Source organism: Schistocerca cancellata, chromosome 2 (assembly GCF_023864275.1).
Source record: "Schistocerca cancellata isolate TAMUIC-IGC-003103 chromosome 2, iqSchCanc2.1, whole genome shotgun sequence".
Classification (NCBI taxonomy): domain Eukaryota; kingdom Metazoa; phylum Arthropoda; class Insecta; order Orthoptera; family Acrididae; genus Schistocerca; species Schistocerca cancellata.
Window position 1 is genome coordinate 1,098,054,707 of NC_064627.1, and position 23,541 is coordinate 1,098,078,247.

A 23,541-nucleotide genomic window follows, 5' to 3' on the forward strand; every position below is an offset into this window, starting at 1 on the left:
GTCGTGTGTCTCCATGTGTCGACTTGTCTCGACTTTGCTCGGCTGACGCGAAAGCTGACGCTTGGAAATGGGCATATATGTAGAGGGCAGGCGCGAGAAACGACTGGGAGAGACCAAAAAACGACAAACACAAGACAGAACCTTTCATTGCTCGGCTGACGCGATAGCTGACGCTTGGAAATGGGCATATACGTAGAGGGCAGGCGCGAGAAACGACTGGGAGAGACCAAAAAACGACAAACACACGACAGAACCTTTCATTTTATTGTGGCCACAGATTCGCCCCTTAGTGTACCGAGAGGCAAGAGTGGCGTCAGCGTGTGGGACCGCATCATTATCGCTAAGCAACCACGAAACCGAAGGAAAAATGCAAAATGAAAGACGCCAACAGCACGTCGAGTTCCCAGCCGAGAACGCATCCAAATACTAACCACGGCCAACGATTCTTGACGCCGGTGAACAGACGAGAACCGCTGCACTACGCGCGGTATCGCCGTTGGCGACAGTATCGCGCGACGTGTAGACATCTTACTTCTTGTGAAGATCGCTTGTTATTTACCTGGCAGTGTCTCGCTGGAGGAAGCATTCTCTTTTAGGGGAGAAAAATAAAATGGCACTTGGTGCGGTCGAATACGTGGCATTTGTGTTCACAGCACGACGCTCTAACTTACTCAGCTTTCGAGCTACGCAATGTGGCACGTCCGCAGTCCAATACCCGATCCACCGTCTCATCCACCTTTATTACTGCCCTGACACTCATTTACACACATATCTGCTTTCGTTCACGTTTGCTCGCCTGATGCTTGGACCCCAAAAACCACAACACAAAGATATCGTAAATGCCGTGAGAATAATAAGACTCAGCAAACAAAAGGATGTTCGGCTACCAGGAATCGAATCCGGGCCTCGTGGCTGAAAGCCATGTCTCCTAACAGCTTTCCATTCTTTCTGACCGCCAGACAATCAGACTTGCAAGGCAAGCACCATAGTCACTGCCGTTTCTAGTAGTATCTGTGGAACCTGTTCTTCCCGCATGTACGAAATTGGTAGTTTTGGAATATTTAAAATGCATTATCAAATGTGGGGTTCGAACCCACGCTGCCCTCAGGGAACCATAGCTTAAATCTGGCGCCTTAGACCGCTCGGCCAATCTGACGTGTGGGCGCAAAGTGTCTACTACCGCCGTTTCTAGGCATATCTCCAGAGCCTGACGGCGAAGTTAGCGTGTTTTTTTCTTGTGTGAAGGAAATACGTTGGTTTTAGAGTATTTAAAACGAGTTGTCAGATGTGAGGTTGCACCCCACCCTCACTTTCGGGAACCACAGCTTAAATATGGTGCCTTACACCATTGTTTTCCGTCGCCATCTGTCGTAAGTGGAACGAGCAGAACTGTAGTTATCAACATTCACATTGGCGCAGAGAAAACAAAAAACGACAGAAAAGGCCGTTCCCTAGCAACGGCTACGCTGTGCATTTCGCCCTCAGGGGAAGCTAATGATATGCTCCAGGCGAGCATCAAACTAACCAACTTAATATTGTGATACTTAGGTGCTTTCTACTTCTGGATTGGCACACATATGCTGAATCGACTCTGGATCATCAGTAAGTACGTCACATTAGATATTTGTTTTATCGCCCTGCTGTAAATTAAATGGCAGTTTTTCAACGGCTGTCAGTTCTGCTTCTAGTTACGCTACATCGCCCTAGCAGCACCTACGCACTGCGTTCAGATGTGCTCACCCCCGCTCTGGCGTTGAGCGCCTACAGCGCCATCGCCTTCGGCCTCTGATGGCAGGAGGGTAGCCGATATATCAGGGCGTGGGTGGGACGCAGCACAACGCGGTGGTGGTGTAACGGTCAGCATGGTTGCTTCCCAAGCAGTTGATCCGGGTTCGATTCCCGGCCACCGCACAAAAGGTACTTTTTTCTTCTACGGGTATTCCACGTACCGAAACGCGATCTTCGAAACTGTGAAGTGTCGCGGTACGAATAGTTTTCCTTCGCCCCTCGTCTCAGTCCGTGCTGCCAGGGCGCTAGTCTGCGGTTTCGTTTCTCAGCGTCGTGTGTCTCCATGTGTCGACTTGTCTCGACTTTGCTCGGCTGACGCGAAAGCTGACGCTTGGAAATGGGCATATATGTAGAGGGCAGGCGCGAGAAACGACTGGGAGAGACCAAAAAACGACAAACACAAGACAGAACCTTTCATTGCTCGGCTGACGCGAAAGCTGACGCTTGGAAATGGGCATATACGTAGAGGGCAGGCGCGAGAAACGACTGGGAGAGACCAAAAAACGACAAACACACGACAGAACCTTTCATTTTATTGTGGCCACAGATTCGCCCCTTAGTGTACCGAGAGGCAAGAGTGGCGTCAGCGTGTGGGACCGCATCATTATCGCTAAGCAACCACGAAACCGAAGGAAAAATGCAAAATGAAAGACGCCAACAGCACGTCGAGTTCCCAGCCGAGAACGCATCCAAATACTAACCACGGCCAACGATTCTTGACGCCGGTGAACAGACGAGAACCGCTGCACTACGCGCGGTATCGCCGTTGGCGACAGTATCGCGCGACGTGTAGACATCTTACTTCTTGTGAAGATCGCTTGTTATTTACCTGGCAGTGTCTCGCTGGAGGAAGCATTCTCTTTTAGGGGAGAAAAATAAAATGGCACTTGGTGCGGTCGAATACGTGGCATTTGTGTTCACAGCACGACGCTCTAACTTACTCAGCTTTCGAGCTACGCAATGTGGCACGTCTGCAGTCCAATACCCGATCCACCGTCTCATCCACCTTTATTACTGCCCTGACACTCATTTACACACATATCTGCTTTCGTTCACGTTTGCTCGCCTGATGCTTGGACCCCAAAAACCACAACACAAAGTTATCGTAAATGCCGTGAGAATAATAAGACTCAGCAAACAAAAGGATGTTCGGCTACCAGGAATCGAATCCGGGCCTCGTGGCTGAAAGCCATGTCTCCTAACAGCTTTCCATTCTTTCTGTCCGCCAGACAATCAGACTTGCAAGGCAAGCACCATAGTCACAGCCGTTTCTAGTAGTGTCTGTGGAACCTGTTCTTCCCGCATGTACGAAATTGGTAGTTTTGGAATATTTAAAATGCATTGTCAGATGTTGGGTTTGAACCCACGCTCCCCTCAGGGAACCAGAGCTTAAATCTGGCGCCTTAGACCGCTCGGCCAATCTGACGTGTGGGCGCAAAGTGTCTACTACCGCCGTTTCTAGGCATATCTCCAGAGCCTGACGGCGAAGTTAGCGTGTTTTTTTCTTGTGTGAAGGAAATACGTTGGTTTTAGAGTATTTAAAACGAGTTGTCAGATGTGAGGTTGCACCCCACCCTCACTTTCGGGAACCACAGCTTAAATATGGTGCCTTACACCATTGTTTTCCGTCGCCATCTGTCGTAAGTGGAACGAGCAGAACTGTAGTTATCAACATTCACATTGGCGCAGAGAAAACAAAAAACGACAGAAAAGGCCGTTCCCTAGCAACGGCTACGCTGTGCATTTCGCCCTCAGGGGAAGCTAATGATATGCTCCAGGCGAGCATCAAACTAACCAACTTAATATTGTGATACTTAGGTGCTTTCTACTTCTGGATTGGCACACATATGCTGAATCGACTCTGGATCATCAGTAAGTACGTCACATTAGATATTTGTTTTATCGCCCTGCTGTAAATTAAATGGCAGTTTTTCAACGGCTGTCAGTTCTGCTTCTAGTTACGCTACATCGCCCTAGCAGCACCTACGCACTGCGTTCAGATGTGCTCACCCCCGCTCTGGCGTTGAGCGCCTACAGCGCCATCGCCTTCGGCCTCTGATGGCAGGAGGGTAGCCGATATATCAGGGCGTGGGTGGGACGCAGCACAACGCGGTGGTGGTGTAACGGTCAGCATGGTTGCTTCCCAAGCAGTTGATCCGGGTTCGATTCCCGGCCACCGCACAGAAGGTACTTTTTTCTTCTACGGGTATTCCACGTACCGAAACGCGATCTTCGAAACTGTGAAGTGTCGCGGTACGAATAGTTTTCCTTCGCCCCTCGTCTCAGTCCGTGCTGCCAGGGCGCTAGTCTGCGGTTTCGTTTCTCAGCGTCGTGTGTCTCCATGTGTCGACTTGTCTCGACTTTGCTCGGCTGACGCGAAAGCTGACGCTTGGAAATGGGCATATATGTAGAGGGCAGGCGCGAGAAACGACTGGGAGAGACCAAAAAACGACAAACACAAGACAGAACCTTTCATTGCTCGGCTGACGCGAAAGCTGACGCTTGGAAATGGGCATATACGTAGAGGGCAGGCGCGAGAAACGACTGGGAGAGACCAAAAAACGACAAACACACGACAGAACCTTTCATTTTATTGTGGCCACAGATTCGCCCCTTAGTGTACCGAGAGGCAAGAGTGGCGTCAGCGTGTGGGACCGCATCATTATCGCTAAGCAACCACGAAACCGAAGGAAAAATGCAAAATGAAAGACGCCAACAGCACGTCGAGTTCCCAGCCGAGAACGCATCCAAATACTAACCACGGCCAACGATTCTTGACGCCGGTGAACAGACGAGAACCGCTGCACTACGCGCGGTATCGCCGTTGGCGACAGTATCGCGCGACGTGTAGACATCTTACTTCTTGTGAAGATCGCTTGTTATTTACCTGGCAGTGTCTCGCTGGAGGAAGCATTCTCTTTTAGGGGAGAAAAATAAAATGGCACTTGGTGCGGTCGAATACGTGGCATTTGTGTTCACAGCACGACGCTCTAACTTACTCAGCTTTCGAGCTACGCAATGTGGCACGTCTGCAGTCCAATACCCGATCCACCGTCTCATCCACCTTTATTACTGCCCTGACACTCATTTACACACATATCTGCTTTCGTTCACGTTTGCTCGCCTGATGCTTGGACCCCAAAAACCACAACACAAAGTTATCGTAAATGCCGTGAGAATAATAAGACTCAGCAAACAAAAGGATGTTCGGCTACCAGGAATCGAATCCGGGCCTCGTGGCTGAAAGCCATGTCTCCTAACAGCTTTCCATTCTTTCTGTCCGCCAGACAATCAGACTTGCAAGGCAAGCACCATAGTCACAGCCGTTTCTAGTAGTGTCTGTGGAACCTGTTCTTCCCGCATGTACGAAATTGGTAGTTTTGGAATATTTAAAATGCATTGTCAGATGTTGGGTTTGAACCCACGCTCCCCTCAGGGAACCAGAGCTTAAATCTGGCGCCTTAGACCGCTCGGCCAATCTGACGTGTGGGCGCAAAGTGTCTACTACCGCCGTTTCTAGGCATATCTCCAGAGCCTGACGGCGAAGTTAGCGTGTTTTTTTCTTGTGTGAAGGAAATACGTTGGTTTTAGAGTATTTAAAACGAGTTGTCAGATGTGAGGTTGCACCCCACCCTCACTTTCGGGAACCACAGCTTAAATATGGTGCCTTACACCATTGTTTTCCGTCGCCATCTGTCGTAAGTGGAACGAGCAGAACTGTAGTTATCAACATTCACATTGGCGCAGAGAAAACAAAAAACGACAGAAAAGGCCGTTCCCTAGCAACGGCTACGCTGTGCATTTCGCCCTCAGGGGAAGCTAATGATATGCTCCAGGCGAGCATCAAACTAACCAACTTAATATTGTGATACTTAGGTGCTTTCTACTTCTGGATTGGCACACATATGCTGAATCGACTCTGGATCATCAGTAAGTACGTCACATTAGATATTTGTTTTATCGCCCTGCTGTAAATTAAATGGCAGTTTTTCAACGGCTGTCAGTTCTGCTTCTAGTTACGCTACATCGCCCTAGCAGCACCTACGCACTGCGTTCAGATGTGCTCACCCCCGCTCTGGCGTTGAGCGCCTACAGCGCCATCGCCTTCGGCCTCTGATGGCAGGAGGGTAGCCGATATATCAGGGCGTGGGTGGGACGCAGCACAACGCGGTGGTGGTGTAACGGTCAGCATGGTTGCTTCCCAAGCAGTTGATCCGGGTTCGATTCCCGGCCACCGCACAGAAGGTACTTTTTTCTTCTACGGGTATTCCACGTACCGAAACGCGATCTTCGAAACTGTGAAGTGTCGCGGTACGAATAGTTTTCCTTCGCCCCTCGTCTCAGTCCGTGCTGCCAGGGCGCTAGTCTGCGGTTTCGTTTCTCAGCGTCGTGTGTCTCCATGTGTCGACTTGTCTCGACTTTGCTCGGCTGACGCGAAAGCTGACGCTTGGAAATGGGCATATATGTAGAGGGCAGGCGCGAGAAACGACTGGGAGAGACCAAAAAACGACAAACACAAGACAGAACCTTTCATTGCTCGGCTGACGCGAAAGCTGACGCTTGGAAATGGGCATATACGTAGAGGGCAGGCGCGAGAAACGACTGGGAGAGACCAAAAAACGACAAACACACGACAGAACCTTTCATTTTATTGTGGCCACAGATTCGCCCCTTAGTGTACCGAGAGGCAAGAGTGGCGTCAGCGTGTGGGACCGCATCATTATCGCTAAGCAACCACGAAACCGAAGGAAAAATGCAAAATGAAAGACGCCAACAGCACGTCGAGTTCCCAGCCGAGAACGCATCCAAATACTAACCACGGCCAACGATTCTTGACGCCGGTGAACAGACGAGAACCGCTGCACTACGCGCGGTATCGCCGTTGGCGACAGTATCGCGCGACGTGTAGACATCTTACTTCTTGTGAAGATCGCTTGTTATTTACCTGGCAGTGTCTCGCTGGAGGAAGCATTCTCTTTTAGGGGAGAAAAATAAAATGGCACTTGGTGCGGTCGAATACGTGGCATTTGTGTTCACAGCACGACGCTCTAACTTACTCAGCTTTCGAGCTACGCAATGTGGCACGTCCGCAGTCCAATACCCGATCCACCGTCTCATCCACCTTTATTACTGCCCTGACACTCATTTACACACATATCTGCTTTCGTTCACGTTTGCTCGCCTGATGCTTGGACCCCAAAAACCACAACACAAAGATATCGTAAATGCCGTGAGAATAATAAGACTCAGCAAACAAAAGGATGTTCGGCTACCAGGAATCGAATCCGGGCCTCGTGGCTGAAAGCCATGTCTCCTAACAGCTTTCCATTCTTTCTGACCGCCAGACAATCAGACTTGCAAGGCAAGCACCATAGTCACTGCCGTTTCTAGTAGTATCTGTGGAACCTGTTCTTCCCGCATGTACGAAATTGGTAGTTTTGGAATATTTAAAATGCATTATCAAATGTGGGGTTCGAACCCACGCTCCCCTCAGGGAACCAGAGCTTAAATCTGGCGCCTTAGACCGCTCGGCCAATCTGACGTGTGGGCGCAAAGTGTCTACTACCGCCGTTTCTAGGCATATCTCCAGAGCCTGACGGCGAAGTTAGCGTGTTTTTTTCTTGTGTGAAGGAAATACGTTGGTTTTAGAGTATTTAAAACGAGTTGTCAGATGTGAGGTTGCACCCCACCCTCACTTTCGGGAACCACAGCTTAAATATGGTGCCTTACAGCATTGTTTTCCGTCGCCATCTGTCGTAAGTGGAACGAGCAGAACTGTAGTTATCAACATTCACATTGGCGCAGAGAAAACAAAAAACGACAGAAAAGGCCGTTCCCTAGCAACGGCTACGCTGTGCATTTCGCCCTCAGGGGAAGCTAATGATATGCTCCAGGCGAGCATCAAACTAACCAACTTAATATTGTGATACTTAGGTGCTTTCTACTTCTGGATTGGCACACATATGCTGAATCGACTCTGGATCATCAGTAAGTACGTCACATTAGATATTTGTTTTATCGCCCTGCTGTAAATTAAATGGCAGTTTTTCAACGGCTGTCAGTTCTGCTTCTAGTTACGCTACATCGCCCTAGCAGCACCTACGCACTGCGTTCAGATGTGCTCACCCCCGCTCTGGCGTTGAGCGCCTACAGCGCCATCGCCTTCGGCCTCTGATGGCAGGAGGGTAGCCGATATATCAGGGCGTGGGTGGGACGCAGCACAACGCGGTGGTGGTGTAACGGTCAGCATGGTTGCTTCCCAAGCAGTTGATCCGGGTTCGATTCCCGGCCACCGCACAGAAGGTACTTTTTTCTTCTACGGGTATTCCACGTACCGAAACGCGATCTTCGAAACTGTGAAGTGTCGCGGTACGAATAGTTTTCCTTCGCCCCTCGTCTCAGTCCGTGCTGCCAGGGCGCTAGTCTGCGGTTTCGTTTCTCAGCGTCGTGTGTCTCCATGTGTCGACTTGTCTCGACTTTGCTCGGCTGACGCGAAAGCTGACGCTTGGAAATGGGCATATATGTAGAGGGCAGGCGCGAGAAACGACTGGGAGAGACCAAAAAACGACAAACACAAGACAGAACCTTTCATTGCTCGGCTGACGCGAAAGCTGACGCTTGGAAATGGGCATATACGTAGAGGGCAGGCGCGAGAAACGACTGGGAGAGACCAAAAAACGACAAACACACGACAGAACCTTTCATTTTATTGTGGCCACAGATTCGCCCCTTAGTGTACCGAGAGGCAAGAGTGGCGTCAGCGTGTGGGACCGCATCATTATCGCTAAGCAACCACGAAACCGAAGGAAAAATGCAAAATGAAAGACGCCAACAGCACGTCGAGTTCCCAGCCGAGAACGCATCCAAATACTAACCACGGCCAACGATTCTTGACGCCGGTGAACAGACGAGAACCGCTGCACTACGCGCGGTATCGCCGTTGGCGACAGTATCGCGCGACGTGTAGACATCTTACTTCTTGTGAAGATCGCTTGTTATTTACCTGGCAGTGTCTCGCTGGAGGAAGCATTCTCTTTTAGGGGAGAAAAATAAAATGGCACTTGGTGCGGTCGAATACGTGGCATTTGTGTTCACAGCACGACGCTCTAACTTACTCAGCTTTCGAGCTACGCAATGTGGCACGTCCGCAGTCCAATACCCGATCCACCGTCTCATCCACCTTTATTACTGCCCTGACACTCATTTACACACATATCTGCTTTCGTTCACGTTTGCTCGCCTGATGCTTGGACCCCAAAAACCACAACACAAAGATATCGTAAATGCCGTGAGAATAATAAGACTCAGCAAACAAAAGGATGTTCGGCTACCAGGAATCGAATCCGGGCCTCGTGGCTGAAAGCCATGTCTCCTAACAGCTTTCCATTCTTTCTGACCGCCAGACAATCAGACTTGCAAGGCAAGCACCATAGTCACTGCCGTTTCTAGTAGTATCTGTGGAACCTGTTCTTCCCGCATGTACGAAATTGGTAGTTTTGGAATATTTAAAATGCATTATCAAATGTGGGGTTCGAACCCACGCTGCCCTCAGGGAACCATAGCTTAAATCTGGCGCCTTAGACCGCTCGGCCAATCTGACGTGTGGGCGCAAAGTGTCTACTACCGCCGTTTCTAGGCATATCTCCAGAGCCTGACGGCGAAGTTAGCGTGTTTTTTTCTTGTGTGAAGGAAATACGTTGGTTTTAGAGTATTTAAAACGAGTTGTCAGATGTGAGGTTGCACCCCACCCTCACTTTCGGGAACCACAGCTTAAATATGGTGCCTTACACCATTGTTTTCCGTCGCCATCTGTCGTAAGTGGAACGAGCAGAACTGTAGTTATCAACATTCACATTGGCGCAGAGAAAACAAAAAACGACAGAAAAGGCCGTTCCCTAGCAACGGCTACGCTGTGCATTTCGCCCTCAGGGGAAGCTAATGATATGCTCCAGGCGAGCATCAAACTAACCAACTTAATATTGTGATACTTAGGTGCTTTCTACTTCTGGATTGGCACACATATGCTGAATCGACTCTGGATCATCAGTAAGTACGTCACATTAGATATTTGTTTTATCGCCCTGCTGTAAATTAAATGGCAGTTTTTCAACGGCTGTCAGTTCTGCTTCTAGTTACGCTACATCGCCCTAGCAGCACCTACGCACTGCGTTCAGATGTGCTCACCCCCGCTCTGGCGTTGAGCGCCTACAGCGCCATCGCCTTCGGCCTCTGATGGCAGGAGGGTAGCCGATATATCAGGGCGTGGGTGGGACGCAGCACAACGCGGTGGTGGTGTAACGGTCAGCATGGTTGCTTCCCAAGCAGTTGATCCGGGTTCGATTCCCGGCCACCGCACAGAAGGTACTTTTTTCTTCTACGGGTATTCCACGTACCGAAACGCGATCTTCGAAACTGTGAAGTGTCGCGGTACGAATAGTTTTCCTTCGCCCCTCGTCTCAGTCCGTGCTGCCAGGGCGCTAGTCTGCGGTTTCGTTTCTCAGCGTCGTGTGTCTCCATGTGTCGACTTGTCTCGACTTTGCTCGGCTGACGCGAAAGCTGACGCTTGGAAATGGGCATATATGTAGAGGGCAGGCGCGAGAAACGACTGGGAGAGACCAAAAAACGACAAACACAAGACAGAACCTTTCATTGCTCGGCTGACGCGAAAGCTGACGCTTGGAAATGGGCATATACGTAGAGGGCAGGCGCGAGAAACGACTGGGAGAGACCAAAAAACGACAAACACACGACAGAACCTTTCATTTTATTGTGGCCACAGATTCGCCCCTTAGTGTACCGAGAGGCAAGAGTGGCGTCAGCGTGTGGGACCGCATCATTATCGCTAAGCAACCACGAAACCGAAGGAAAAATGCAAAATGAAAGACGCCAACAGCACGTCGAGTTCCCAGCCGAGAACGCATCCAAATACTAACCACGGCCAACGATTCTTGACGCCGGTGAACAGACGAGAACCGCTGCACTACGCGCGGTATCGCCGTTGGCGACAGTATCGCGCGACGTGTAGACATCTTACTTCTTGTGAAGATCGCTTGTTATTTACCTGGCAGTGTCTCGCTGGAGGAAGCATTCTCTTTTAGGGGAGAGAAATAAAATGGCACTTGGTGCGGTCGAATACGTGGCATTTGTGTTCACAGCACGACGCTCTAACTTACTCAGCTTTCGAGCTACGCAATGTGGCACGTCTGCAGTCCAATACCCGATCCACCGTCTCATCCACCTTTATTACTGCCCTGACACTCATTTACACACATATCTGCTTTCGTTCACGTTTGCTCGCCTGATGCTTGGACCCCAAAAACCACAACACAAAGTTATCGTAAATGCCGTGAGAATAATAAGACTCAGCAAACAAAAGGATGTTCGGCTACCAGGAATCGAATCCGGGCCTCGTGGCTGAAAGCCATGTCTCCTAACAGCTTTCCATTCTTTCTGTCCGCCAGACAATCAGACTTGCAAGGCAAGCACCATAGTCACAGCCGTTTCTAGTAGTGTCTGTGGAACCTGTTCTTCCCGCATGTACGAAATTGGTAGTTTTGGAATATTTAAAATGCATTGTCAGATGTTGGGTTTGAACCCACGCTCCCCTCAGGGAACCAGAGCTTAAATCTGGCGCCTTAGACCGCTCGGCCAATCTGACGTGTGGGCGCAAAGTGTCTACTACCGCCGTTTCTAGGCATATCTCCAGAGCCTGACGGCGAAGTTAGCGTGTTTTTTTCTTGTGTGAAGGAAATACGTTGGTTTTAGAGTATTTAAAACGAGTTGTCAGATGTGAGGTTGCACCCCACCCTCACTTTCGGGAACCACAGCTTAAATATGGTGCCTTACACCATTGTTTTCCGTCGCCATCTGTCGTAAGTGGAACGAGCAGAACTGTAGTTATCAACATTCACATTGGCGCAGAGAAAACAAAAAACGACAGAAAAGGCCGTTCCCTAGCAACGGCTACGCTGTGCATTTCGCCCTCAGGGGAAGCTAATGATATGCTCCAGGCGAGCATCAAACTAACCAACTTAATATTGTGATACTTAGGTGCTTTCTACTTCTGGATTGGCACACATATGCTGAATCGACTCTGGATCATCAGTAAGTACGTCACATTAGATATTTGTTTTATCGCCCTGCTGTAAATTAAATGGCAGTTTTTCAACGGCTGTCAGTTCTGCTTCTAGTTACGCTACATCGCCCTAGCAGCACCTACGCACTGCGTTCAGATGTGCTCACCCCCGCTCTGGCGTTGAGCGCCTACAGCGCCATCGCCTTCGGCCTCTGATGGCAGGAGGGTAGCCGATATATCAGGGCGTGGGTGGGACGCAGCACAACGCGGTGGTGGTGTAACGGTCAGCATGGTTGCTTCCCAAGCAGTTGATCCGGGTTCGATTCCCGGCCACCGCACAGAAGGTACTTTTTTCTTCTACGGGTATTCCACGTACCGAAACGCGATCTTCGAAACTGTGAAGTGTCGCGGTACGAATAGTTTTCCTTCGCCCCTCGTCTCAGTCCGTGCTGCCAGGGCGCTAGTCTGCGGTTTCGTTTCTCAGCGTCGTGTGTCTCCATGTGTCGACTTGTCTCGACTTTGCTCGGCTGACGCGAAAGCTGACGCTTGGAAATGGGCATATATGTAGAGGGCAGGCGCGAGAAACGACTGGGAGAGACCAAAAAACGACAAACACAAGACAGAACCTTTCATTGCTCGGCTGACGCGATAGCTGACGCTTGGAAATGGGCATATACGTAGAGGGCAGGCGCGAGAAACGACTGGGAGAGACCAAAAAACGACAAACACACGACAGAACCTTTCATTTTATTGTGGCCACAGATTCGCCCCTTAGTGTACCGAGAGGCAAGAGTGGCGTCAGCGTGTGGGACCGCATCATTATCGCTAAGCAACCACGAAACCGAAGGAAAAATGCAAAATGAAAGACGCCAACAGCACGTCGAGTTCCCAGCCGAGAACGCATCCAAATACTAACCACGGCCAACGATTCTTGACGCCGGTGAACAGACGAGAACCGCTGCACTACGCGCGGTATCGCCGTTGGCGACAGTATCGCGCGACGTGTAGACATCTTACTTCTTGTGAAGATCGCTTGTTATTTACCTGGCAGTGTCTCGCTGGAGGAAGCATTCTCTTTTAGGGGAGAAAAATAAAATGGCACTTGGTGCGGTCGAATACGTGGCATTTGTGTTCACAGCACGACGCTCTAACTTACTCAGCTTTCGAGCTACGCAATGTGGCACGTCCGCAGTCCAATACCCGATCCACCGTCTCATCCACCTTTATTACTGCCCTGACACTCATTTACACACATATCTGCTTTCGTTCACGTTTGCTCGCCTGATGCTTGGACCCCAAAAACCACAACACAAAGATATCGTAAATGCCGTGAGAATAATAAGACTCAGCAAACAAAAGGATGTTCGGCTACCAGGAATCGAATCCGGGCCTCGTGGCTGAAAGCCATGTCTCCTAACAGCTTTCCATTCTTTCTGACCGCCAGACAATCAGACTTGCAAGGCAAGCACCATAGTCACTGCCGTTTCTAGTAGTATCTGTGGAACCTGTTCTTCCCGCATGTACGAAATTGGTAGTTTTGGAATATTTAAAATGCATTATCAAATGTGGGGTTCGAACCCACGCTGCCCTCAGGGAACCATAGCTTAAATCTGGCGCCTTAGACCGCTCGGCCAATCTGACGTGTGGGCGCAAAGTGTCTACTACCGCCGTTTCTAGGCATATCTCCAGAGCCTGACGGCGAAGTTAGCGTGTTTTTTTCTTGTGTGAAGGAAATACGTTGGTTTTAGAGTATTTAAAACGAGTTGTCAGATGTGAGGTTGCACCCCACCCTCACTTTCGGGAACCACAGCTTAAATATGGTGCCTTACACCATTGTTTTCCGTCGCCATCTGTCGTAAGTGGAACGAGCAGAACTGTAGTTATCAACATTCACATTGGCGCAGAGAAAACAAAAAACGACAGAAAAGGCCGTTCCCTAGCAACGGCTACGCTGTGCATTTCGCCCTCAGGGGAAGCTAATGATATGCTCCAGGCGAGCATCAAACTAACCAACTTAATATTGTGATACTTAGGTGCTTTCTACTTCTGGATTGGCACACATATGCTGAATCGACTCTGGATCATCAGTAAGTACGTCACATTAGATATTTGTTTTATCGCCCTGCTGTAAATTAAATGGCAGTTTTTCAACGGCTGTCAGTTCTGCTTCTAGTTACGCTACATCGCCCTAGCAGCACCTACGCACTGCGTTCAGATGTGCTCACCCCCGCTCTGGCGTTGAGCGCCTACAGCGCCATCGCCTTCGGCCTCTGATGGCAGGAGGGTAGCCGATATATCAGGGCGTGGGGGGGACGCAGCACAACGCGGTGGTGGTGTAACGGTCAGCATGGTTGCTTCCCAAGCAGTTGATCCGGGTTCGATTCCCGGCCACCGCACAAAAGGTACTTTTTTCTTCTACGGGTATTCCACGTACCGAAACGCGATCTTCGAAACTGTGAAGTGTCGCGGTACGAATAGTTTTCCTTCGCCCCTCGTCTCAGTCCGTGCTGCCAGGGCGCTAGTCTGCGGTTTCGTTTCTCAGCGTCGTGTGTCTCCATGTGTCGACTTGTCTCGACTTTGCTCGGCTGACGCGAAAGCTGACGCTTGGAAATGGGCATATATGTAGAGGGCAGGCGCGAGAAACGACTGGGAGAGACCAAAAAACGACAAACACAAGACAGAACCTTTCATTGCTCGGCTGACGCGAAAGCTGACGCTTGGAAATGGGCATATACGTAGAGGGCAGGCGCGAGAAACGACTGGGAGAGACCAAAAAACGACAAACACACGACAGAACCTTTCATTTTATTGTGGCCACAGATTCGCCCCTTAGTGTACCGAGAGGCAAGAGTGGCGTCAGCGTGTGGGACCGCATCATTATCGCTAAGCAACCACGAAACCGAAGGAAAAATGCAAAATGAAAGACGCCAACAGCACGTCGAGTTCCCAGCCGAGAACGCATCCAAATACTAACCACGGCCAACGATTCTTGACGCCGGTGAACAGACGAGAACCGCTGCACTACGCGCGGTATCGCCGTTGGCGACAGTATCGCGCGACGTGTAGACATCTTACTTCTTGTGAAGATCGCTTGTTATTTACCTGGCAGTGTCTCGCTGGAGGAAGCATTCTCTTTTAGGGGAGAAAAATAAAATGGCACTTGGTGCGGTCGAATACGTGGCATTTGTGTTCACAGCACGACGCTCTAACTTACTCAGCTTTCGAGCTACGCAATGTGGCACGTCCGCAGTCCAATACCCGATCCACCGTCTCATCCACCTTTATTACTGCCCTGACACTCATTTACACACATATCTGCTTTCGTTCACGTTTGCTCGCCTGATGCTTGGACCCCAAAAACCACAACACAAAGATATCGTAAATGCCGTGAGAATAATAAGACTCAGCAAACAAAAGGATGTTCGGCTACCAGGAATCGAATCCGGGCCTCGTGGCTGAAAGCCATGTCTCCTAACAGCTTTCCATTCTTTCTGACCGCCAGACAATCAGACTTGCAAGGCAAGCACCATAGTCACTGCCGTTTCTAGTAGTATCTGTGGAACCTGTTCTTCCCGCATGTACGAAATTGGTAGTTTTGGAATATTTAAAATACATTATCAAATGTGGGGTTCGAACCCACGCTCCCCTCAGGGAACCAGAGCTTAAATCTGGCGCCTTAGACCGCTCGGCCAATCTGACGTGTGGGCGCAAAGTGTCTACTACCGCCGTTTCTAGGCATATCTCCAGAGCCTGACGGCGAAGTTAGCGTGTTTTTTTCTTGTGTGAAGGAAATACGTTGGTTTTAGAGTATTTAAAACGAGTTGTCAGATGTGAGGTTGCACCCCACCCTCACTTTCGGGAACCACAGCTTAAATATGGTGCCTTACACCATTGTTTTCCGTCGCCATCTGTCGTAAGTGGAACGAGCAGAACTGTAGTTATCAACATTCACATTGGCGCAGAGAAAACAAAAAACGACAGAAAAGGCCGTTCCCTAGCAACGGCTACGCTGTGCATTTCGCCCTCAGGGGAAGCTAATGATATGCTCCAGGCGAGCATCAAACTAACCAACTTAATATTGTGATACTTAGGTGCTTTCTACTTCTGGATTGGCACACATATGCTGAATCGACTCTGGATCATCAGTAAGTACGTCACATTAGATATTTGTTTTATCGCCCTGCTGTAAATTAAATGGCAGTTTTTCAACGGCTGTCAGTTCTGCTTCTAGTTACGCTACATCGCCCTAGCAGCACCTACGCACTGCGTTCAGATGTGCTCACCCCCGCTCTGGCGTTGAGCGCCTACAGCGCCATCGCCTTCGGCCTCTGATGGCAGGAGGGTAGCCGATATATCAGGGCGTGGGTGGGACGCAGCACAACGCGGTGGTGGTGTAACGGTCAGCATGGTTGCTTCCCAAGCAGTTGATCCGGGTTCGATTCCCGGCCACCGCACAGAAGGTACTTTTTTCTTCTACGGGTATTCCACGTACCGAAACGCGATCTTCGAAACTGTGAAGTGTCGCGGTACGAATAGTTTTCCTTCGCCCCTCGTCTCAGTCCGTGCTGCCAGGGCGCTAGTCTGCGGTTTCGTTTCTCAGCGTCGTGTGTCTCCATGTGTCGACTTGTCTCGACTTTGCTCGGCTGACGCGAAAGCTGACGCTTGGAAATGGGCATATATGTAGAGGGCAGGCGCGAGAAACGACTGGGAGAGACCAAAAAACGACAAACACAAGACAGAACCTTTCATTGCTCGGCTGACGCGATAGCTGACGCTTGGAAATGGGCATATACGTAGAGGGCAGGCGCGAGAAACGACTGGGAGAGACCAAAAAACGACAAACATACGACAGAACCTTTCATTTTATTGTGGCCACAGATTCGCCCCTTAGTGTACCGAGAGGCAAGAGTGGCGTCAGCGTGTGGGACCGCATCATTATCGCTAAGCAACCACGAAACCGAAGGAAAAATGCAAAATGAAAGACGCCAACAGCACGTCGAGTTCCCAGCCGAGAACGCATCCAAATACTAACCACGGCCAACGATTCTTGACGCCGGTGAACAGACGAGAACCGCTGCACTACGCGCGGTATCGCCGTTGGCGACAGTATCGCGCGACGTGTAGACATCTTACTTCTTGTGAAGATCGCTTGTTATTTACCTGGCAGTGTCTCGCTGGAGGAAGCATTCTCTTTTAGGGGAGAAAAATAAAATGGCACTTGGTGCGGTCGAATACGTGGCATTTGTGTTCACAGCACGACGCTCTAACTTACTCAGCTTTCGAGCTACGCAATGTGGCACGTCCGCAGTCCAATACCCGATCCACCGTCTCATCCACCTTTATTACTGCCCTGACACTCATTTACACACATATCTGCTTTCGTTCACGTTTGCTCGCCTGATGCTTGGACCCCAAAAACCACAACACAAAGATATCGTAAATGCCGTGAGAATAATAAGACTCAGCAAACAAAAGGATGTTCGGCTACCAGGAATCGAATCCGGGCCTCGTGGCTGAAAGCCATGTCTCCTAACAGCTTTCCATTCTTTCTGACCGCCAGACAATCAGACTTGCAAGGCAAGCACCATAGTCACTGCCGTTTCTAGTAGTATCTGTGGAACCTGTTCTTCCCGCATGTACGAAATTGGTAGTTTTGGAATATTTAAAATGCATTATCAAATGTGGGGTTCGAACCCACGCTGCCCTCAGGGAACCATAGCTTAAATCTGGCGCCTTAGACCGCTCGGCCAATCTGACGTGTGGGCGCAAAGTGTCTACTACCGCCGTTTCTAGGCATATCTCCAGAGCCTGACGGCGAAGTTAGCGTGTTTTTTTCTTGTGTGAAGGAAATACGTTGGTTTTAGAGTATTTAAAACGAGTTGTCAGATGTGAGGTTGCACCCCACCCTCACTTTCGGGAACCACAGCTTAAATATGGTGCCTTACACCATTGTTTTCCGTCGCCATCTGTCGTAAGTGGAACGAGCAGAACTGTAGTTATCAACATTCACATTGGCGCAGAGAAAACAAAAAACGACAGAAAAGGCCGTTCCCTAGCAACGGCTACGCTGTGCATTTCGCCCTCAGGGGAAGCTAATGATATGCTCCAGGCGAGCATCAAACTAACCAACTTAATATTGTGATACTTAGGTGCTTTCTACTTCTGGATTGGCACACATATGCTGAATCGACTCTGGATCATCAGTAAGTACGTCACATTAGATATTTGTTTTATCGCCCTGCTGTAAATTAAATGGCAGTTTTTCAACGGCTGTCAGTTCTGCTTCTAGTTACGCTACATCGCCCTAGCAGCACCTACGCACTGCGTTCAGATGTGCTCACCCCCGCTCTGGCGTTGAGCGCCTACAGCGCCATCGCCTTCGGCCTCTGATGGCAGGAGGGTAGCCGATATATCAGGGCGTGGGTGGGACGCAGCACAACGCGGTGGTGGTGTAACGGTCAGCATGGTTGCTTCCCAAGCAGTTGATCCGGGTTCGATTCCCGGCCACCGCACAGAAGGTACTTTTTTCTTCTACGGGTATTCCACGTACCGAAACGCGATCTTCGAAACTGTGAAGTGTCGCGGTACGAATAGTTTTCCTTCGCCCCTCGTCTCAGTCCGTGCTGCCAGGGCGCTAGTCTGCGGTTTCGTTTCTCAGCGTCGTGTGTCTCCATGTGTCGACTTGTCTCGACTTTGCTCGGCTGACGCGAAAGCTGACGCTTGGAAATGGGCATATATGTAGAGGGCAGGCGCGAGAAACGACTGGGAGAGACCAAAAAACGACAAACACAAGACAGAACCTTTCATTGCTCGGCTGACGCGAAAGCTGACGCTTGGAAATGGGCATATACGTAGAGGGCAGGCGCGAGAAACGACTGGGAGAGACCAAAAAACGACAAACACACGACCGAACCTTTCATTTTATTGTGGCCACAGATTCGCCCCTTAGTGTACCGAGAGGCAAGAGTGGCGTCAGCGTGTGGGACCGCATCATTATCGCTAAGCAACCACGAAACCGAAGGAAAAATGCAAAATGAAAGACGCCAACAGCACGTCGAGTTCCCAGCCGAGAACGCATCCAAATACTAACCACGGCCAACGATTCTTGACGCCGGTGAACAGACGAGAACCGCTGCACTACGCGCGGTATCGCCGTTGGCGACAGTATCGCGCGACGTGTAGACATCTTACTTCTTGTGAAGATCGCTTGTTATTTACCTGGCAGTGTCTCGCTGGAGGAAGCATTCTCTTTTAGGGGAGAAAAATAAAATGGCACTTGGTGCGGTCGAATACGTGGCATTTGTGTTCACAGCACGACGCTCTAACTTACTCAGCTTTCGAGCTACGCAATGTGGCACGTCTGCAGTCCAATACCCGATCCACCGTCTCATCCACCTTTATTACTGCCCTGACACTCATTTACACACATATCTGCTTTCGTTCACGTTTGCTCGCCTGATGCTTGGACCCCAAAAACCACAACACAAAGTTATCGTAAATGCCGTGAGAATAATAAGACTCAGCAAACAAAAGGATGTTCGGCTACCAGGAATCGAATCCGGGCCTCGTGGCTGAAAGCCATGTCTCCTAACAGCTTTCCATTCTTTCTGTCCGCCAGACAATCAGACTTGCAAGGCAAGCACCATAGTCACAGCCGTTTCTAGTAGTGTCTGTGGAACCTGTTCTTCCCGCATGTACGAAATTGGTAGTTTTGGAATATTTAAAATGCATTGTCAGATGTTGGGTTTGAACCCACGCTCCCCTCAGGGAACCAGAGCTTAAATCTGGCGCCTTAGACCGCTCGGCCAATCTGACGTGTGGGCGCAAAGTGTCTACTACCGCCGTTTCTAGGCATATCTCCAGAGCCTGACGGCGAAGTTAGCGTGTTTTTTTCTTGTGTGAAGGAAATACGTTGGTTTTAGAGTATTTAAAACGAGTTGTCAGATGTGAGGTTGCACCCCACCCTCACTTTCGGGAACCACAGCTTAAATATGGTGCCTTACACCATTGTTTTCCGTCGCCATCTGTCGTAAGTGGAACGAGCAGAACTGTAGTTATCAACATTCACATTGGCGCAGAGAAAACAAAAAACGACAGAAAAGGCCGTTCCCTAGCAACGGCTACGCTGTGCATTTCGCCCTCAGGGGAAGCTAATGATATGCTCCAGGCGAGCATCAAACTAACCAACTTAATATTGTGATACTTAGGTGCTTTCTACTTCTGGATTGGCACACATATGCTGAATCGACTCTGGATCATCAGTAAGTACGTCACATTAGATATTTGTTTTATCGCCCTGCTGTAAATTAAATGGCAGTTTTTCAACGGCTGTCAGTTCTGCTTCTAGTTACGCTACATCGCCCTAGCAGCACCTACGCACTGCGTTCAGATGTGCTCACCCCCGCTCTGGCGTTGAGCGCCTACAGCGCCATCGCCTTCGGCCTCTGATGGCAGGAGGGTAGCCGATATATCAGGGCGTGGGTGGGACGCAGCACAACGCGGTGGTGGTGTAACGGTCAGCATGGTTGCTTCCCAAGCAGTTGATCCGGGTTCGATTCCCGGCCACCGCACAGAAGGTACTTTTTTCTTCTACGGGTATTCCACGTACCGAAACGCGATCTTCGAAACTGTGAAGTGTCGCGGTACGAATAGTTTTCCTTCGCCCCTCGTCTCAGTCCGTGCTGCCAGGGCGCTAGTCTGCGGTTTCGTTTCTCAGCGTCGTGTGTCTCCATGTGTCGACTTGTCTCGACTTTGCTCGGCTGACGCGAAAGCTGACGCTTGGAAATGGGCATATATGTAGAGGGCAGGCGCGAGAAACGACTGGGAGAGACCAAAAAACGACAAACACAAGACAGAACCTTTCATTGCTCGGCTGACGCGATAGCTGACGCTTGGAAATGGGCATATACGTAGAGGGCAGGCGCGAGAAACGACTGGGAGAGACCAAAAAACGACAAACACACGACAGAACCTTTCATTTTATTGTGGCCACAGATTCGCCCCTTAGTGTACCGAGAGGCAAGAGTGGCGTCAGCGTGTGGGACCGCATCATTATCGCTAAGCAACCACGAAACCGAAGGAAAAATGCAAAATGAAAGACGCCAACAGCACGTCGAGTTCCCAGCCGAGAACGCATCCAAATACTAACCACGGCCAACGATTCTTGACGCCGGTGAACAGACGAGAACCGCTGCACTACGCGCGGTATCGCCGTTGGCGACAGTATCGCGCGACGTGTAGACATCTTACTTCTTGTGAAGATCGCTTGTTATTTACCTGGCAGTGTCTCGCTGGAGGAAGCATTCTCTTTTAGGGGAGAAAAATAAAATGGCACTTGGTGCGGTCGAATACGTGGCATTTGTGTTCACAGCACGACGCTCTAACTTACTCAGCTTTCGAGCTACGCAATGTGGCACGTCCGCAGTCCAATACCCGATCCACCGTCTCATCCACCTTTATTACTGCCCTGACACTCATTTACACACATATCTGCTTTCGTTCACGTTTGCTCGCCTGATGCTTGGACCCCAAAAACCACAACACAAAGATATCGTAAATGCCGTGAGAATAATAAGACTCAGCAAACAAAAGGATGTTCGGCTACCAGGAATCGAATCCGGGCCTCGTGGCTGAAAGCCATGTCTCCTAACAGCTTTCCATTCTTTCTGACCGCCAGACAATCAGACTTGCAAGGCAAGCACCATAGTCACTGCCGTTTCTAGTAGTATCTGTGGAACCTGTTCTTCCCGCATGTACGAAATTGGTAGTTTTGGAATATTTAAAATGCATTATCAAATGTGGGGTTCGAACCCACGCTGCCCTCAGGGAACCATAGCTTAAATCTGGCGCCTTAGACCGCTCGGCCAATCTGACGTGTGGGCGCAAAGTGTCTACTACCGCCGTTTCTAGGCATATCTCCAGAGCCTGACGGCGAAGTTAGCGTGTTTTTTTCTTGTGTGAAGGAAATACGTTGGTTTTAGAGTATTTAAAACGAGTTGTCAGATGTGAGGTTGCACCCCACCCTCACTTTCGGGAACCACAGCTTAAATATGGTGCCTTACACCATTGTTTTCCGTCGCCATCTGTCGTAAGTGGAACGAGCAGAACTGTAGTTATCAACATTCACATTGGCGCAGAGAAAACAAAAAACGACAGAAAAGGCCGTTCCCTAGCAACGGCTACGCTGTGCATTTCGCCCTCAGGGGAAGCTAATGATATGCTCCAGGCGAGCATCAAACTAACCAACTTAATATTGTGATACTTAGGTGCTTTCTACTTCTGGATTGGCACACATATGCTGAATCGACTCTGGATCATCAGTAAGTACGTCACATTAGATATTTGTTTTATCGCCCTGCTGTAAATTAAATGGCAGTTTTTCAACGGCTGTCAGTTCTGCTTCTAGTTACGCTACATCGCCCTAGCAGCACCTACGCACTGCGTTCAGATGTGCTCACCCCCGCTCTGGCGTTGAGCGCCTACAGCGCCATCGCCTTCGGCCTCTGATGGCAGGAGGGTAGCCGATATATCAGGGCGTGGGTGGGACGCAGCACAACGCGGTGGTGGTGTAACGGTCAGCATGGTTGCTTCCCAAGCAGTTGATCCGGGTTCGATTCCCGGCCACCGCACAGAAGGTACTTTTTTCTTCTACGGGTATTCCACGTACCGAAACGCGATCTTCGAAACTGTGAAGTGTCGCGGTACGAATAGTTTTCCTTCGCCCCTCGTCTCAGTCCGTGCTGCCAGGGCGCTAGTCTGCGGTTTCGTTTCTCAGCGTCGTGTGTCTCCATGTGTCGACTTGTCTCGACTTTGCTCGGCTGACGCGAAAGCTGACGCTTGGAAATGGGCATATATGTAGAGGGCAGGCGCGAGAAACGACTGGGAGAGACCAAAAAACGACAAACACAAGACAGAACCTTTCATTGCTCGGCTGACGCGAAAGCTGACGCTTGGAAATGGGCATATACGTAGAGGGCAGGCGCGAGAAACGACTGGGAGAGACCAAAAAACGACAAACACACGACAGAACCTTTCATTTTATTGTGGCCACAGATTCGCCCCTTAGTGTACCGAGAGGCAAGAGTGGCGTCAGCGTGTGGGACCGCATCATTATCGCTAAGCAACCACGAAACCGAAGGAAAAATGCAAAATGAAAGACGCCAACAGCACGTCGAGTTCCCAGCCGAGAACGCATCCAAATACTAACCACGGCCAACGATTCTTGACGCCGGTGAACAGACGAGAACCGCTGCACTACGCGCGGTATCGCCGTTGGCGACAGTATCGCGCGACGTGTAGACATCTTACTTCTTGTGAAGATCGCTTGTTATTTACCTGGCAGTGTCTCGCTGGAGGAAGCATTCTCTTTTAGGGGAGAAAAATAAAATGGCACTTGGTGCGGTCGAATACGTGGCATTTGTGTTCACAGCACGACGCTCTAACTTACTCAGCTTTCGAGCTACGCAATGTGGCACGTCTGCAGTCCAATACCCGATCCACCGTCTCATCCACCTTTATTACTGCCCTGACACTCATTTACACACATATCTGCTTTCGTTCACGTTTGCTCGCCTGATGCTTGGACCCCAAAAACCACAACACAAAGTTATCGTAAATGCCGTGAGAATAATAAGACTCAGCAAACAAAAGGATGTTCGGCTACCAGGAATCGAATCCGG

General features: G+C 50.0%; 17 non-coding genes across 17 annotated transcripts; 11 read left to right on the forward strand and 6 right to left on the reverse strand.

The window, feature by feature from the left end:
* The first annotated feature begins 1,839 nt into the window (after nucleotides 1-1,839).
* Nucleotides 1,840-1,911, forward strand: Trnag-ccc (transfer RNA glycine (anticodon CCC)). The gene has a single exon. It is a non-coding gene; the product is annotated as a tRNA-Gly (tRNA).
* A 1,219-nt stretch (nucleotides 1,912-3,130) lies between these two features.
* On the reverse strand, nucleotides 3,131-3,214 carry Trnal-uaa (transfer RNA leucine (anticodon UAA)). Its single transcript has one exon. It is a non-coding gene; the product is annotated as a tRNA-Leu (tRNA).
* A 683-nt stretch (nucleotides 3,215-3,897) lies between these two features.
* Trnag-ccc (transfer RNA glycine (anticodon CCC)) lies at nucleotides 3,898-3,969 on the forward strand. The gene has a single exon. It is a non-coding gene; the product is annotated as a tRNA-Gly (tRNA).
* A 1,219-nt stretch (nucleotides 3,970-5,188) lies between these two features.
* Trnal-uaa (transfer RNA leucine (anticodon UAA)) lies at nucleotides 5,189-5,272 on the reverse strand. The gene has a single exon. It is a non-coding gene; the product is annotated as a tRNA-Leu (tRNA).
* A 683-nt stretch (nucleotides 5,273-5,955) lies between these two features.
* Trnag-ccc (transfer RNA glycine (anticodon CCC)) lies at nucleotides 5,956-6,027 on the forward strand. Its single transcript has one exon. It is a non-coding gene; the product is annotated as a tRNA-Gly (tRNA).
* A 1,219-nt stretch (nucleotides 6,028-7,246) lies between these two features.
* On the reverse strand, nucleotides 7,247-7,330 carry Trnal-uaa (transfer RNA leucine (anticodon UAA)). The gene has a single exon. It is a non-coding gene; the product is annotated as a tRNA-Leu (tRNA).
* Nucleotides 7,331-8,013: 683 nt separating this feature from the next.
* Trnag-ccc (transfer RNA glycine (anticodon CCC)) lies at nucleotides 8,014-8,085 on the forward strand. Its single transcript has one exon. It is a non-coding gene; the product is annotated as a tRNA-Gly (tRNA).
* A 1,986-nt stretch (nucleotides 8,086-10,071) lies between these two features.
* On the forward strand, nucleotides 10,072-10,143 carry Trnag-ccc (transfer RNA glycine (anticodon CCC)). Its single transcript has one exon. It is a non-coding gene; the product is annotated as a tRNA-Gly (tRNA).
* Nucleotides 10,144-11,362: 1,219 nt separating this feature from the next.
* Nucleotides 11,363-11,446, reverse strand: Trnal-uaa (transfer RNA leucine (anticodon UAA)). Its single transcript has one exon. It is a non-coding gene; the product is annotated as a tRNA-Leu (tRNA).
* Nucleotides 11,447-12,129: 683 nt separating this feature from the next.
* On the forward strand, nucleotides 12,130-12,201 carry Trnag-ccc (transfer RNA glycine (anticodon CCC)). The gene has a single exon. It is a non-coding gene; the product is annotated as a tRNA-Gly (tRNA).
* A 1,986-nt stretch (nucleotides 12,202-14,187) lies between these two features.
* Nucleotides 14,188-14,259, forward strand: Trnag-ccc (transfer RNA glycine (anticodon CCC)). The gene has a single exon. It is a non-coding gene; the product is annotated as a tRNA-Gly (tRNA).
* A 1,219-nt stretch (nucleotides 14,260-15,478) lies between these two features.
* On the reverse strand, nucleotides 15,479-15,562 carry Trnal-uaa (transfer RNA leucine (anticodon UAA)). The gene has a single exon. It is a non-coding gene; the product is annotated as a tRNA-Leu (tRNA).
* A 683-nt stretch (nucleotides 15,563-16,245) lies between these two features.
* Trnag-ccc (transfer RNA glycine (anticodon CCC)) lies at nucleotides 16,246-16,317 on the forward strand. The gene has a single exon. It is a non-coding gene; the product is annotated as a tRNA-Gly (tRNA).
* Nucleotides 16,318-18,303: 1,986 nt separating this feature from the next.
* Trnag-ccc (transfer RNA glycine (anticodon CCC)) lies at nucleotides 18,304-18,375 on the forward strand. Its single transcript has one exon. It is a non-coding gene; the product is annotated as a tRNA-Gly (tRNA).
* Nucleotides 18,376-19,594: 1,219 nt separating this feature from the next.
* Trnal-uaa (transfer RNA leucine (anticodon UAA)) lies at nucleotides 19,595-19,678 on the reverse strand. Its single transcript has one exon. It is a non-coding gene; the product is annotated as a tRNA-Leu (tRNA).
* A 683-nt stretch (nucleotides 19,679-20,361) lies between these two features.
* Nucleotides 20,362-20,433, forward strand: Trnag-ccc (transfer RNA glycine (anticodon CCC)). The gene has a single exon. It is a non-coding gene; the product is annotated as a tRNA-Gly (tRNA).
* Nucleotides 20,434-22,419: 1,986 nt separating this feature from the next.
* On the forward strand, nucleotides 22,420-22,491 carry Trnag-ccc (transfer RNA glycine (anticodon CCC)). Its single transcript has one exon. It is a non-coding gene; the product is annotated as a tRNA-Gly (tRNA).
* Nucleotides 22,492-23,541: the final 1,050 nt, after the last annotated feature.